The 13,124-nt window shown below is 41.9% G+C and overlaps 1 long non-coding RNA gene across 1 annotated transcript; it reads right to left on the bottom strand.

The window, feature by feature from the left end:
• Positions 1 to 3,700: 3,700 nt before the first annotated feature.
• On the bottom strand, positions 3,701 to 12,473 carry LOC106725367. The gene is made up of 3 exons (XR_001361249.1): positions 12,463 to 12,473; positions 10,598 to 10,599; positions 3,701 to 3,737 (listed from the first exon to the last, which is right to left on the bottom strand). It is a non-coding gene; the product is annotated as an uncharacterized LOC106725367 (long non-coding RNA).
• Between the last annotated feature and the right edge of the window lie 651 nt (positions 12,474 to 13,124).

The raw sequence follows: 13,124 nt of genomic DNA on the forward strand, positions 1-13,124 counted from the left end.
CAGTGGAGAGAGCAGCTGTGTCTCTGCTCAGTTGACTGTTAGAGTTCTGAAAACAGGAATTGTTTCAGGGCTGATTGAAGGAGAATTCAAGTACAGCTGTGACCACTGACTGAGAAGTGGCTATTCATTCTTCATGTTGGTTATGCAGGAGAAATTGGCCTGGCAGAGAGGGTTCCATTTAAAGATCATTTGCCAAAGGGGGGAAGCAATTTGATAGTGGAACAGGAAACTGCAAGAGACCATGAAATCTGCTTTTCTGAGAGTTGACAACAGTTAACATATTTTTCTGCCTGGTACGCTATCTGAAAGCAGTTTAGTGTCCCAGTTAACCTCTTACAAGCTCTTGTAAGGAACGTCTGATACCAGTCTAATGTTTTGTATGTTTCTCTTCCGGATATGCACATTTATGCAGAGGTGGGTAAAACTAGGTTTATAGTTGTGAGTATACAAAACAGAGTTTATTCTCGTATAATTATTTTTTAATTATTGTATTATTTTCCATAGGAACAACTGCAAACCTACTTTTGCCCACCCCTGTATTGTACACACAACTGATACGTTTTCCTTAGGCCTCCCCTTTACAGTAATGATTTCCCATCCTCCTGTAGGCCACGGTGACAGAGATTAGAGGGAAGTCAGTGTGGGTCCCTTCAGGCCCCAGGTTAGGGCTCACCATGAGACAAAGATGCAAAAGATGCAACTTTTGGAATCACATTTGCAAAGGCTTCTCTGCTATCAGAATTCCTGGCTAAAACTCCCTGACCAAGCACTCTACAGTGTACCTGAACCCGGGCAGCAGACCGGGGAGTTTTCACTGAGGGCCACGGGCAGAGACAGCCTGTGTCCTGTGAAGAACTGGTCACTCCGAATGGTCCAGGGTGATGGCAGCCCCTTCAGCTATGTAGGACCTGCTTCCCAGCTGGCTTGCTTTCTATCAAAAGAAAGCATTTTGATTCCGTGCAAACTGAAACCCCAAACCCCCAGTTCCAGGGTTAGAGGAAAGAGTTCCGCAGACAGACGTGCTAATGCCTGTCTGGCCCATTCTATTTCAACTCAGACTAGTTCCATGGGGTGCCCTTTTGTCCCCGACCAGACCGTTAAACTGGTGCCTTGGCAGGAGCCTTTTGTGCTTCTCTGAAGATTCCCTGGATCCAGACCTCTGTGGTCTTAAAACAAACAGAGTAAATATTTTCCTTGCAGCTTCCATCCCAGGTCTAAATATTTCCAAGCATGTCAAACTCACTTTTCTCCGCCGCTCCCGGCAGGGTTCCCGTAGACTCCGGCTGCCAGGGAACCGGGTGAACTTGTCTTGGGAGGGGCTCCGCCCAAGGGCGGGCGGGGCAGGAGCTGCTGCCAGGGCTGAATGCCACGCAGCTGTGCAGCTCTGCTTGGCCACGGGTGCTCGCGCAGGAGCAGGTGTGCTATCTGCTGGTCCCACACACACTGTCTACAGTTGCTCTGTCCCTGATGTCCACTCCCTGAGCCTCAAGATCAGCCATTTCCCTTTTCCTGATTTTCAGAAATGTACCAAGCCCCTGACCCCTAACTTCTATCTTAGTGCCCACTTCTTAGGGAACCCAACCTGGCCACATAGGCTCCAACACGGCCCATTTTGGGGGAGTCATTGCTGTGTCTGATGCAATCAATCCATCAATCAGTCAAGTGCTTGATAAATGGTTGCAATATATGAAGCAGTATCCATAGGAAAATCAGAAGAGACTACCAGTACCTCTCTTGGCAAGAGTTTAGAGTCTAGTTGGGGAGATAACATACATATATACAAAGATAACCTATGATATTATGTAATAAGTGATCATTGTCAGAAGATTACATAATCTTGAGATTTATCAGAAGGGAAGACCGACTTTAGGATAAAACAGCTGCTGGCTGGTTAGGGTTCATCCCAGTATGGTAAGCCACCATTGCCTGCAGGCTATCCTTCTGTAGGAGCAACTGCTCCTAGATAAAGAGCCCTCACCCTGCAAATGAGCTTCATTCCAAAGAGCCTCCGTGCCTCTTCACGCCTCATGATGAAGCTGTCACTCAGTTTATCACGGCCACAAGTGAAAAACGTATTTCTGTAAATACTTTTGCTGTGAGATTTGCCCTACTTGGCGCCATTCTTCCTGGTTGCTTGGGTTCCCGGAGCTTCTCAGCTTTCCCCATCCAAGCTGCAAGGCATTGGCATCTGGGGAAGGCGCCCTGCCCTGCATCTTGCTGGGCTGGTGTGCAGGCTCAGTCCTGCCAACTCAACTCTCCAAAGCTAAGTCTTGCTCTTGTCCTTATCTGTCTTCTTAGTACAGAGGTTGCCTCAATTGACCTTGCTTTTCCTGGCATTCTTTTTATCTCTATTTCTACTCACTTCTCCTCTCCACCTGCTCCCCCAGATTCCATGGTCCTCTCTGAGCTCCCAGCTTCTATCTAAAACTGGCAGGACTGCCTCTGTCTTCATACAAACTTCAAGATGCAGGCCAAGGACAAAAGTTATTTATTGTGTGACCTCGTGCAATTTACTGAATATTGCTCATCTTATAGTATTCTCCTTTATAAAATGAGGATATTGACCTCTACCTCTGATAGATGGTAATGATAATGATTAATGAACTGGCTTGGAAATGAGTTTCCTGGGAAGAAGTAAAAACAAAACACAAACACAAAATCCTAGCAAAAGTCATTATAATTGATCAAATGCTTACTTTATGCCAGGGACCATGCAAAGCACTTTATCAAAATATATAACCTTGCAGTAGAAATTCCAAGGAACGAAAAGACAAGAAGTTGGGCCAGTTGGTACTCCAAAAGTGATTTAGCTTTTGCTTCTCTGACTTCATCCCAGATGTAATCTGCAACCATGTCCTATCAATTCTTACACAAGATCTTCTCTCATTTTCCTCCTTTCTTTTAATATATTTTATTGATTTTTTACAGAGAGGAAGGGAGAGGGATAGAGAGCCAGAAACATCAATGAGAGAGAAACATCGATCAGCTGCCTCCTGCACACCCCCTACTGGGGATGTGCCCACAACCAAGGTACATGCCCTTTACCAGAATCAAACCTGGGACCTTTCAGTCCGCAGGCCGACGCTCTATCCACTGAGCCAAACCAGTTAGGGCTACTCCTTTCTTTTCCACTCTTATTGCCCCCTGTCCTAGATGAAGCCTTAGACCAGGGGTGGGCAAACTTTTTGACTCGAGGGCCACAATGGGTTCTTAAACTGGACCGGAGGGCCAGAACAAAAGCATGGATGGAGTGTTTGTGTGAACTAATATAAATTCAAAGTAAACATCATTACATAAAAGGGTACGGTCTTTTTTTTTTTAGTTTTATTCATTTCAAACGGGCCGGATCCGGCCCGCGGGCCGTAGTTTGTCCACGGCTGCCTTAGACAGTGGTTCTCAACCTTTCTAATGCCGCGGCCCTTTAATACAGTTCCTCATGTTGTGGTGACCCCAACCATAAAATTATTTTCATAATTTCTTCATAACTGTAATTTTGCTTCCTAAAAATTCTTTTTAATTGAGATAATTCGCATATCATGATTTTAAAAATGTACAATTCAGTGACTTTTAGTATATTCACCAAGTTGTGCAGCCATCATCACCATCTAATTCCCAAAGGGCTCATCACCAAAAAAGGAAGCCCCGTACTCATTAGCAGACATTCCCCACTTGCCCCTCATCACAGCTCCTGGCAACACTAACCTGCTTCCTGTCTCCATGGTTTTGCCTATTCTGAACTGGCTTGAAATAAGAGTTTCAATGTGCTTCGACCTCTGGTTGGCAACTTTCTACTGGCTGTATTCAAACAGACTGAAATATAGTAGAGGCAATCCCGTATACTGTCACTAATGAATTCTCTTTATGTGCTATTCCTCTCCACCAAGATTTTAGCATCCTCCTCTCTTTCTCTGACCCTTCTCTCAGACAACTGTCTCTGTAGTAGAGTTCAAACTCCTCACTGAAAACTCCTTCAACCTAGATTCCATCCTCTCTTCCTTACCTCCACATTTTAGTTCATATGTAGCCTTTATAATTTTTAAGAAATAGTTTTTAATTGATTTCAGAGAGGAAAGGAGAGAAAGAGAGAGATAGAATCATCAATGATAAGAGAGAATCATCAAACGGCTGCCTCCTGCACGCCCCCCATTGGAGACTGAGCCCACAACCCAGGCATGTGCCCTGACTGAGAATCAAACCTCAATCTCCTGATTCATAGATCAATGTTCAACCACTGAGCTATACTGGCTGGGCCTGAGTACTCTTAAGAGTTAAGGTTAAGATTTCAACATACGAGGGGACATAATACAGCCCACAAATCATGTGATGGAATTTTGACCAATAAAATATGGACACAAATGCCACTCTTCAGGTCAATTCTATAGACACCTTGCATACACAGTCCTCTGCTCCCTTTGCCCCTTCCAGCTGGTGGGAATAGAGACCACCCACAGGGCAACCTTGAAAGCCATGTGTTGAAAACCAATGGTTTATAAGGTAGAAGAAACCTGGGTCCCCGAGTCACGAATTAGAGAAGAGTCACTCCACCTGAATGCCCACGTAGAAATGTGATGTGAACAAGAAATAAGCTGTTACTGTATTAGGCGCTGCCAGGACTATTGTAGCTAAAATAACCATTCAATGAGGATTCAGAGAAACGGAGATATGTTTGCTTTACCTCCTTTAAGCACCTAACCCTAAGCACCTACTCAGTGCTCTGAGCCCTGTCAGGTGCTGTGGGACACAAAAAAAGGGAAAGCGAGGTGCCTGCCCTCCATGTGGCTGCTAAGGCACAGCACATGACAACACATTGAAGGCTGACATGTCGAGACATCCCTCCAAGTTAAAGCATGAAAAGGGGTTTATCCAGGGGAGGCTGGTGGAGTCAGAAAGGCTTTGTTTGATGAACTGGACATGGAGCTTGGCTTGAAGCCCGGGAGGAATGTAGAGCCGTGAAGGCCATCCCAGGAAGGAGGTGATCATGCAGGAAACCAAATGTGAAAGAAAGCCAGGCGTGAGTGAGAAATGGTGAGAGTCCTGCCCAACAGAAGCAGGGAATCCGCTGGGGGGCGGGGGTGCTGGGGAATGAAGGGAAGCACTAAACCCAGGCCAGACTCAGCAGAGCCTGGGCAGCCAGGTAATTCTTTCAAGCTGGTTTACTTGAGGCCAAGAGTCCAGCCTCCAACTTGATTGGGGAAATTCTTCAGAATAGTCTCCTTGGGTCTTTTTCTTTAAACACCTACCTTTTGCCTGTTGTTTTTGCCCTCGACCACTTACTTCTAGAGCTTGTGAATAGATCTTAGGATAGAACAATAAAGCGTACACACACACACACACACACACACACACACACACACACACCGTTTATGATCTCACTTTTCTTTTTGTTTTCATTCTATCAAGTGTAGGTCTTATTCCTAACCCTAATTCTATCTTGGGTTGCTGTTTTTTTACAAAACTTCAGCTAATTATAAAAAATTTCCCCCTTTCCTCATTATAATGTAGCAGGGACTTTGCATTCTCAAATAAAATATCATCATTATCATCATCATCCCTTTTATAACCCCTTGCTTCCATTTGTGTCTGCTTTAATGTAATTCTCTAGTTCAGCATCTCTTTCTCTTGGCCATTTGTTACGAGACTCCAGCCAGCATTTCCTGCAGCACTCAATAATGCCCCAGTAATAGTTTTTCCATTGAAAAAAATACCACAAGTGCAATATTTCCAATGGAAATACCACAAGAACAGTGTTTCCACTGGGCGCACCGCAAGGGGAGTGCTCCTGTGGTATCTAAACTCTGGGCTGAACTCACAATGTGCATCTTAGACTCATTAGAACTGGAGCCCCAGCTTTCTGGAAGGCCCTGCCATGGGGATGGAATTTTTATTTGTCATTTTTAAAAATACAATAACAATAAAAATTGGATGATGCCAAGGCAATTTTGCACTTGCTTTTGTGAGTAAAATATAAATAGATTTAGCAAGTAAAAGGATGAGGAAAAACTTCATAAAAATGTACAGAGAAGCTTACCAGCTGGAAAAGCAAGGGTGTGTGTGTGTGTGTATGTGAGAGAGAGAGAGAGAGAGAGAGAGAGAGAGAGAGAGAGAGAGAGAGATAACATTTAAGGCAGCTCAGCAGCTGGGAGAGCAACAACCTGTAAAAACACTTAACATTTACAGCCACTCAGTGGCTGGAAAACCAACTTCTCATAAAATCGATTTAACATTCTGGTCGCTGTTGGAGACATTTAATGCATGCATGTTTATATATCTGTGTTTGTACTGTAGCCCCGTGGGTCTCAGTGGGTTTTCACAGTCATCCACTGGAGGAGAAGGTTTGAAACTGTTGAGGGTATAGAATGTTTTTGCACCACTGACAATGAGAACGTTTACCCACGCATACAAACTGCCTTTAGCCGTGTTAGTGAGTGAACCTACAGTCTGACTCAGGGCAGTCTCTTTAGCTTCTGTGTTTGTAACATCTCGCTGGTCGGTAGTGCCCTACTTTGGAAAGTCACTTCTTAAAATTTCCAGTTGGAATTCATCTCTTATTTTCCAGGAGTTTAAGCTTCTTAAATCCTGATCTGCCTGTAGTTTGGCAAACAAAGCTATCTGTCAGGATAGTCCAATTTTTTCCCATTTCCCTTGTTATGTCTTAAATCAGTTCAGTGAAACAGGGTAACATTTTGCTCTTTTTTTTCTTGCAGGGTTTTTTTTTCCTCCTTAGTTACACAAAATGAACTTGACTACCAGCTGGTTAAGGGGAATCCCGCTTTTTCTAAATTGGGGAATGGATTTAAGAAATTTTTAAAAAAGTAAGTAGAATTTTTTAAAGACTTTTTTAAAAAGTTTAAAAAATTAAGTAAATTTTTTTTTTACTTAAAACTTCTGAAGTCAATAATGCTGCAGCAAATTATAGCAGAGAGATGCTAAGACTCTAAAACATGGCCCATCATTTTGTAGCTACATGACCTTGAAGCTTCAAGCTGCTATTTGTAAAATACAGATCATTGTTCTTGCTTTAACCATCTCTCCTGACAGTTTTGAGGCTCAAACAATGTCACCTGTGTTTAGGTGATGCCAAAGCACTAGACATAAAATACCATTATAACACTTAGTGATAAAAGGTTGCCTCATGAAAACTTGAGCACATTAGAAATGAAGCTTGGTCAACATTACAACGATGTCTATGTTGCTAGGCTCCCATCCCTTTGGAAGGTGAAAGAGAAACTAGAAAACCAAGACACAGGTCATACAAATGATCCTGAAATTGTCCATCTGAATCCACCTCCTCCTCCTCTTCTTTGTATTCCAAGGACAGACTCTACACAGAAACACTGGCTGCAGCCACCTCTTTCCCAAAAGTCATGCTCATGGCCTGGAACCCAAATGACATAACTAAGAGTCACAGTCTTAGCTGAGGTTCTCCTCTCCCCAAAATAGTCACTGCTTAACTAACAGAGATAGAGAGGAAGTTGGCATCTCAGTTCTAAGAGTTCCCTGAATTTGTATTCCACTGACTTGACCTGATCACAAACAAGTATGGAAAACTAACCAGCATTTAAAATAGAATCTTCTATATATATAAAAACCTAAGCGACTATTCAACCATTCGACCGTTCGACTGGTAGCTATGATGCACAATGACCACCAGGGCACAGACACTCAATGCACAGGCATGGAAACATGGAACAGACTGATGAATCTCAGAGGGAAGGGGGAAGGGGGAGGACAGGAAGAGATTAACCAAAGATCTTATATGCACACTAGAGGTCCGGTGCACAGATTCTTGCACCGTTGGGGTCCCTTAGCCTGGCCTGTGGGGATCAGGCTGAAACCGGCTCTCTGACATCCCCTGAGGGGTCCCGGATTGTGAGGGTGCTTGCCAGGCCAAGGGATGCCACTGGTACACGAATCCCTGCACCAGGCCTCTAGTGGACTATAAATCTGGGACCTCTCATACTAGCCAGGGATGCCAAGATCTATCTCCTCTGTTACTTACTTTATAACTGAATTAGGTTCAAGTGGTACTAGAAATAAAACATGAAAATGTTGTTAAATGTTACTAGAGATCTTTCTCCATAAAAACCTCATTCACTTCTAACAGAGTGAAATAAAAGCAAGGCTTGGGGAGGGATGTTATGGAACTTACCCCTAACATCCCAAAGACACTTACTTTGTGCTAAAAAAGAACATCACATTTAAGACACTGATTAATAAAGGGCCAAACAACAATATGCCTTGTGGTGAGGCGGCTTTTGGATATTTCCAACTCACAGAAAACTGGAGGGGAAAAAAGTGTTCCTTTTTAAAGTTTAAACTAGAGAGACGTGAGCTAATGCCACAAAAAGTCTCCACCAATGCCGGGGTTCCCCGTCACCAGGCAGAGTTTTCCACGGGGCTCAAACCGCTGTCCTTCCCTCCCTCCCTGGAGATACCCAAATAGTGCAGGTTAACCACAGACCCCAGGGCTGCGCAGTCATCTTTCCTGTGCGTAAATGGCAAGGCCTCTGATAATAAAGAGACTTCCAACGTCCGAAAGTTGTAAACAAGATAAACCATGAGCTATTATGGAAGAATCAGCAGAAGGGGATGGGAATGGGCTAGTCCATAGTCCAATTGGCCCTGGTTCTTCCCCACTCTATGGCTGTTAATATCACCGGGCTTCTCTGAGACATGCATATGCATTGGTGATGGGGTATTACACTTGGGAAGGCTCCCTAAATATAGGCACTATCACATGGTATAATCCTGTAGGGAGTAAATTTAAAAGGTAAAGGAATGTGGGATATGGTTAAATCCTCTTACTGAGATTTCTGTGATTTAAGGGGAAATAAAACTCTCATTATGGGCCGGTTCTAGACAACCAATAACTTGATAATGAATGATAATAGGTTTAATAGTCTACATCACAAATATCGGAGATTCAAGGAAATCTAAACTGTCAATGAAGTTTTATTGAACAAAACAAGTCATGTACCCACTTGGGTTGCACTTACTTTAGAAACAGTTTTACTGCTGGCCAAGAATTTCTAAGTCAGAGATAAAAGTGCACAGATGAAAGGAACGGGCAGCGTAAGAGTATACGAGGATAAGAAACAGCGAAAGGCTCCAGGAAAGACATAGTTGGATCTCGAAGGGAAAAAAAAAATGAAAGAGGAGGGCAGGGAGAGTAGAGGAGAAACTTCTGGAAAAAGAGACTCTCTTGGCAAGATGAATGGAAAATAAAACTGCAGAATGAAAGACTGCTTAAAAGAGCAGCCCCTAATCTGCTGCCAACACAGGCTAATTTGTATTTCTGGAACCAGCAGAAAGGATGTCAGCTGAAACCCATGTTAGAGTCACCTTGCAGCAAGTGTTCCACCGCACATGTGCAGTCTGGAGGGGGTGGCATGAATCCGGTTTCAGAGTGAAGGATGACTTCTGGAACTCCCAGCACCCCATCCCCAAGCTCCCACTTCAGTACACATGCTCCTTTATGCAAGTGGCACATGGGAAATAGAGAGAATGGGGGCTGGGCTGTCAACTGAGATCTAAATGTGGCTCCCAGGCCAGAGAAAGAACACCCATCCCACCATCAATGCTTCTTTAATGAGGTACGAAGGCCTAAGCTTGACACCAAGAAAAACACACGCCTGGAGAGTTCTAAGAATTGAAAGAGAGGTGAACCAAGGCTGTGCTCACTCCAGAATAACATTCTCATCCTTTCGTTTGTTTGGGTTAGTGTGAAGTCATTAGCTTTTTCTGTTCGTTTTCCATATTGCTTTACATGTCATTACGGTAGCCATGACATTGTAGATCCCTAGAAAGTAACTTTCCCTTCAGTTTTTCCTTCTTCCTTTCCTTTCTTTCCCCAGCCCTCCACGACAGCCTGCAGAGAAATTCAGCTGAAAGTACAGAAAAGGACAGCCTATTGCTATTTTCACAAAATGGACACGCTCTGTAAATCCAACCTGCACTCAGACCACAAAGTAGAAAGTTACTAACAGGGTGGAAGCTCTGAATGTCTCCAAGTTGGTACCAAAGATAAACATTGTTATGACTTATAACAACATAGATTCAATTTGCCTATATTTGGACTTTATTATGTAATTAGAATCAGTCTATTAATTTTTTGCGTTTGGCTATTTTTGCTTAGCATTATGTTTGTAAGTCATTCATATTGTTGCATAGAGCAATAAATTATTAATCCTCCTTCCTTCTCCATTGTATGGGTGAACCACAACTTTATTTATAGGCTCTTCTATTAGTAGAAATTATTTAACATGTCTTTTGGTGAATATGTGTATGTCCATTTTTCAGGTGTACACCGAGAGAAGTGGAATTGCTGAGTTATAAGATAGGATTTTCCTCAGCTTCAATAACCATTTGGATAGCCTCTCTGTCCAGTTTCTGCTCAAATCTTCTGACAACTTTCCTTTTTTATTGATTTCAGAGAGGAAGGGAGAGGGAGGGAGAGATGGAAACATCAAAGAGGAGAGAGAATCATTGATCGCCTGCCTCCTACACACCCCACACTGGGGATCAAGCCCAAAACCTGGGCATGTGCCCTGACTGGGAATCGAACTGTGACCTCCTGGTTCATAGGTCAACGCTCAACCACTGAGCCATGTCAGCTGGGCTTGGGGACTTTTCTATTTGCTTTCTGCCTTTAAGAATCTTAATGCTTTATTTTGAATTAACGTGATTCGTAATATAATGAAGATCAATTATCCATTGTTACTGTATTATGGCTAATTATCTTTTTTATTTGATTTAAGAAATCTTTATCTATTTGAAGGTCATGGAAACATCCCCCTATACCTTCCCCTAGAAGCTTTACTTAATTTTACATTTAGATCTACTTTTCATCTGGAATTGTCTGCAGTGTGTGGTGTGAGGTAGGAGGTGGGGGTAGTAACAACCACATCCATATAGTTAATTAGCACAACAGAGAATTGAGGCCAACTGGGACAGGACTTTGGTCCAAGAAATTCCTGCAAACCAATTTCTCCAAGCAAATATCTTGCTTATCTATTTCTCCTAACAGGATAATAGATTTTTCACCTGAGCAAGCAGTTCACTTATCAACAATCAGTTTCCTTATCTAGACTATTTCAAGACTCTCTCTTGAACCAATCCAAAACTACTATGTCATGGATTTTTAAATCTTAATTAGTTCCCACCCTTGAAAGATCTAGTTTTAATCATTTAGGTCCAAATCTTAAAGCCCTGGATACCATTCTCTGACTTGTGCAGAACATAGATCTAATATACTTAGTGTCTTTAATCAAAAGGTTTTTGGATGGTCTTTTAAGGGGTTGACAGAAGACAGAGGAAAGATGTCTTTAGCTCCTCAGACATACCACATTGACTCAGCTCCATCTATTGAAAAGACCAACCTTTGTATACTCCACTGGGCCTCATCTTCATAATAAATCAGGTAGCCATACACATGTGTTCTTTTTTCATGCTTACTATTCTGTCCTATTTGTCTATTTCATGCCAATACCACACTTGTGTAAATACTGCAGCATTATAACAAGTCTTCATACCTGAGATTCTGACTCCCCCAACTTGGTTGTTCTTTGGGACTTTCTTGGCTAATTTATGTCCTTTGCATTTCCAAGTATCTTTTGAAATAAGCTTGCCAATTTCCAGAAGGTATCTTCAGGCATTGCACTTGATCTACTGATCAATATGGGATGAATTATAATCTGTAAACAATTCGATCTTCTAAAAACATATATATGTATTTGTCTTCTTTATTTCTCTCACTAATGTTTTCCAGTTTTCTGTGTAGACAGTTTGTACATCTATCATTAGATTTATTCCTAAGTATTTTGTATGTTTCAATTCAACTACAAATGGTATCTTTTTAATTCTATTTTCTTTTTTTTTTTTAAATATATTCCACTGATTTTTTACAGAGAGGAAGGGAGAGAGACAGAGAGTCAGAAACATCGATGAGAGAGAAACATCGATCAGCCGCCTCCTGCACATCTCCCACTGGGGATGTGCCCGCAACCCAGGTACATGCCCTTGACCGGAATCGAACCCGGGACCCCTCAGTCCGCAGGCCGACGCTCTATCCACTGAGCCAAACCGGTTTTGGCATCTATTTTCTATTTGTTTATTGTATCCAGAGATCTTGCCGAAATTGCTTATTAAGGCAAATTCATTATCTATGCAGTCTTATGCATTGTCTACTTATGCAATCATGACATCTGTGAGTCAAAATCACTTTATATATTTTTAAATCTGTATATGTGTGTAAATACTTTTTTCTGACAAGTGGTATTTTCTCTTACTGCAATATCTCTGGTCAATGTGTTTTGGGTGCTCTTTTGTGGAAGTGACAGATTGCAGAAGCAATATTTATTTAGCTCATTTGAATTTCCATAGTTAATAAGCCCTGGGGTTGGAAGCAGAAGCTCTGAATTCAAGTCTGCTATAAGGAAATCTCTAAAAGAGCAAAATTCTGACTTTCATAAAAATATACAATAAACATGTAAATTTTTATTTAACATATTAATTAATGAGGAGACCTATAGAAGATGTTAAACCAGTTCAAAGAAAAATCTGAAAACAGATACAAATACAGGCAATCAAGAATGCTAAAATAAACTTGCTAATAGATGCAAAATGAGTCAATGTCCACCAGGAATAAAATGTAATATTTGCGTCACCTATTCCACAGGGTAGAAATCAATTACAAATCCACCAGACTAAATGGATGTGCATCTGTACACAAGAGGATCATTGTATTCCTCTCAGTCTCCTATAATTTAGAATTGTAAACTGTCTCAGTCAATAAAAGGCTCAGGTTCCTATATAAACAACACCCAACATTCCATAGAAAGGACACCCAAATAAGCAAGTGTCCATTTCAACACCTTTTTTGTTTTTCCTGACAAATCTAAAGAATACGTGATTTGGGCATGTGAATTAACAACCTTAACTCCCAGCTTTTCCAATATGAGATGACAGTTATGAATACATTTGAAAACTATAAATCTACAAATGCATACTTATTTAAATCTACCATACTTATCCTGATCATAAAATACTTATTTTAAGAGTCGTCAATCCAAACTAATTGCAGTTCTCCATCATGCTGCCACACATTTCATTACAGCTTTCTTGCT

Source organism: Myotis brandtii, unplaced genomic scaffold (assembly GCF_000412655.1).
Source record: "Myotis brandtii unplaced genomic scaffold, ASM41265v1 scaffold157, whole genome shotgun sequence".
NCBI lineage: Eukaryota > Metazoa > Chordata > Mammalia > Chiroptera > Vespertilionidae > Myotis > Myotis brandtii.